Source organism: Pinus tabuliformis, chromosome 3_1 (assembly GCF_031772625.1).
Source record: "Pinus tabuliformis cultivar Carrire ecotype Pingquan chromosome 3_1, CPIR1, whole genome shotgun sequence".
Lineage (NCBI taxonomy): Eukaryota > Viridiplantae > Streptophyta > Pinopsida > Pinales > Pinaceae > Pinus > Pinus tabuliformis.
Window position 1 is genome coordinate 990,408,944 of NC_142301.1, and position 3,767 is coordinate 990,412,710.

Sequence of the window (3,767 nt, forward strand, 5' to 3'; positions counted from 1 at the left end):
AATTTTTTTATATATATACTTCGTAATGTTAATATATAGATTATATATAATAATACATTATATATTAAATAAAATAAAAAATAAAGGTCATTTTAAATATAATAAAGTGCCTTTTTTTATGGTGCATTATATTATTTACGGTGCAGATGTGCATGCAAAGATCAATGGTCCACGATGAAAAGTAGACCCCTTTGATAATATGATGTTTAGCAAAGGGTGGGTCCACTATTTGTTGTTTTATTGAAATATCCAAATGGGTACATGGAAACTACAGGGTAAAGGTAAACCCCCCCAAGTACGAAACTAGAGATAACCACCCCCCACCCTCCATGCCCCCACACCCCCCACGCCCTCCCACTATTCAGGCTCTAATTTTGCGCATGTCAGCTAATGTTATATAGTCATTTGATGATGCTTTAAAGTAGTTTCTTTTTAAGTTTTAAACAAAAGGTTTTTGATATTTGTTTCTTGACATGTTCAAGGACAATCAAATATAGGAGATACAACGCACCAATCAACAATTCAACCAATATTATTTTTAGGTAATCTTTATCCTTCTTCTCTCTCCTTTGCTTAAACATGAGTCAAAAAAAGAGTCAATCTAGTAAATCTTAGTCCAAAACCCCTCTTCCTACTACCTCTGTAAAAATAGATGAAATGCCATTAATTGATAGAGATGCCAAAATTATCAAAACCAAGTGTGAATTTGACCTATATGAACCTAGGAATTAGGCTTTTCAAAGATTCAAATATCATAGTGATGAAATTTCCCTCTAGGAATATTTTATTCCCTATTTTTTTCCCCTCAAATTCATCATTACCTTGAGTTTATTATCTAGTTCTCATAAAGGTATCTACCAAATAAAAGAGTGATAATCACCAAAAATGAAATCCCCTTGTTTTACATTATGTCAAATTCAATTTTGGAAGCCCTGCATGTTTATATTCCTACTCTAGTCAAATCATTCTCTAACGAAGTGTTGTAGGAAACTTTTCAAAGGTTAACCCTCTAGGAAAATGTTCTCTACTTGAATCCGTTTTACAGAAGGAGCCAACATCCCTCAACATAACTGTCCTTACCCTTCCAACCTTTTTCCATAAATTTCTAGGAAGATTATATCTATGGTTTATTGTTTATTATGGTATGAGAAAGATGAAGTTGTGGATGAAGTAGTTTTAGATTTTTCCATCTACGATCTATTCGAGAAAGGAATCTTCTATTTATTTCAATTTTAGTTAGTATCTTTTCGATTAAATTCATGAGCAGTTAATGAATTTCGAAATTTGAAGATATTTTTAGCATCACTCAGTTTTGGTATATATAATGTTGTTTCATCTATCAAACAACTTTTCTCAAATAGAGTTCTATAAGAATTATTTTAGTGGGAATTAATTGTCATTGTTACATTGGACATCCCTGGTTAGAAGAGATTCTAAGAGTTTTCTTTTTTAGATTTTGTGAAGCAATTTTTATCAATTTGTTACAATCTTTTGAATAGTGTTGAAGTCGCCAAGTTTTTACTAGAAGTGAAACACATATTACAATTGAGTGAACAAATAAAGATAGGGGAATTATTTATATCAAATGTTTACTAAAATAGGATTGTATGGGTGTGAACTTCCTCCTTACCATTTACCAATTTCTCTTCTAGTAAGGATTTTGCCACTTGAGTTCATAAGTTAAAGTTTAAATATTGATCAACTGCTTTTTTTACCAAGGAAGAAAGAAGCCATTTTTAAGCTTAAGGTAGAAATAAGATCTTTTATTGTAAATACCAGGGCTATAGATAAGGAGACTATGTTTTTTTACAACGAATGGAATTTGTAGAAAGTTGGAGTTGGTGTTATGATATAATTGGAAATATTACATCCCTAAGGATTCAACAGGTTTCCACCCCACATGTACATTCATCAAAACTAGAAATTTAAAAATATCATAATAGAGAAGCATGTGAAGAAGGTACACGAGTGGAGATACCAGGAGAGCAACAAATAGAGGAATCTATAAAACTCAATGTTTTGTCTACTCCACAACAGAAAGAAAAAGAACTCAAAAGGGTTATTGAATATATCCCAGAATCAACTTGAGATTTATAGAGAGGAAAATTTAAATTATATAAGAGATAAAAGGTGACATAAATGAAAGAATCAATGTCTAAAACTGTGCCAATATGGATTTCTACACCTTTAACAGTTGGTATGTCAATCGAGCCTATGTATAGTCTTCAATAGTTAGAAACATCTACAAGACAATCTTCTTCATCCACCTCTTCCAGTCAAAATATATTTTCTCAATTCATGGAAAATAAAAGGAGAAATGAGTCTTCAAGACTCTAGCTTATAGTCAATTTTGAAAGAAAAGTTCTTCAAAGAGAATAGATACTCTCATCTTTGGATGCTGAGAAGTGGCAGTTTCTGTTGGCATTCCTAGAGCCTAATGTACAAGGTGCCAAGTTAGCAGAGGAATATAAAACTTCAGTATTTTATTTCAATACAAAGAAAAATTCATCCAAGAGATCATATTTATCTTCATAGACAAACAGGGGAGATAATATATTCCACCCTAACCAGTTCAACTATTAATTTATCCAATTTGCAAAATATATCATACAAAACAATTACTAAATTGAATATGGAAAGAAAATTTTCTTTGGCTAACAATATAAGAATCAAATATTTGGAGGACATAATTATCATATTTGGAAGTGATCCCAATGATTCTAAATCTAACCAAGAATTAATAAATAACATGAATGCACATATTTGGTCACTTCGCAAAAAGCTAAAATTGATAGCAACTGAACATCCATAGACACAAAAGATTGGGGAAATGTAGAAAGAAAAGGAAATCCTCCTCCCAATGATTATTGAAAAGAAGAAACAAATGAGTATCCTAGAATCACAAGCTATGAAAATACTGAAGAAAAGAAAATAGGTAAAAGATACAGTTGTTTCTTCATCTTAATTAAGTTCAGTAGAAAAAGATACATTAGAATATTTAAAAATTGCATTGTCATCTCTAAGCCTGAAGAATCAAGAGATTGATGATTTTAAGAAAGCTTTAGAGAAAACTCATGATGAAAAAATTAAGAAGGACAATTGTTTGATTACTGAACTTTAGAGAAGTGCCTGGTTGCAATAGCAGCTAGAATGGTATATGAGTCAAGCCAATCCATCTCAATGTTTAATTTAGGCTAAAACTAATTTGTGGGTGGATATTAGGTCTTATGTATTTGAAATATGGCCTTTAATTGAAATTATTGATGGAGAGAAAGAATTGTTGGAACAAGCTAAAGACTCAGTAATTGAAATTGGAAGAGAATTGGGAAATAAATCAATTCAAGCTAGTAAGTTTATCAAACTCTCAAACAGCAAATCAAAGTTAGAGTTAGAAGAAATAGGTATTATTGATAGAATTGATGCCATCATGGAGATCAACTTTTTTTTTACTAATATGAATTTGCAAAGACACATGAAATATTCAAAAAGATTAATGAAAAGTGATATTGATATATTTTACATAAAATTTGATCTTCTCCAAGAAAAAGGATTGCCATCATTTAAAAATTCACAGGGTAGACTTATGTCTAAGAATAAGTATCAAAGGTTGTTGAATGAGTGTGCAAATAATAAATCAAATTTTTTTGGTTTGATAGGAGCTCTAGGTGGTCAAAACTACTTGAAAAGTTATCTCATGATTTATTGATTTTCTATGAGATTAAACATAATTTTGTAATAAATCCAATTCATCAAAAATATGCTAAGTT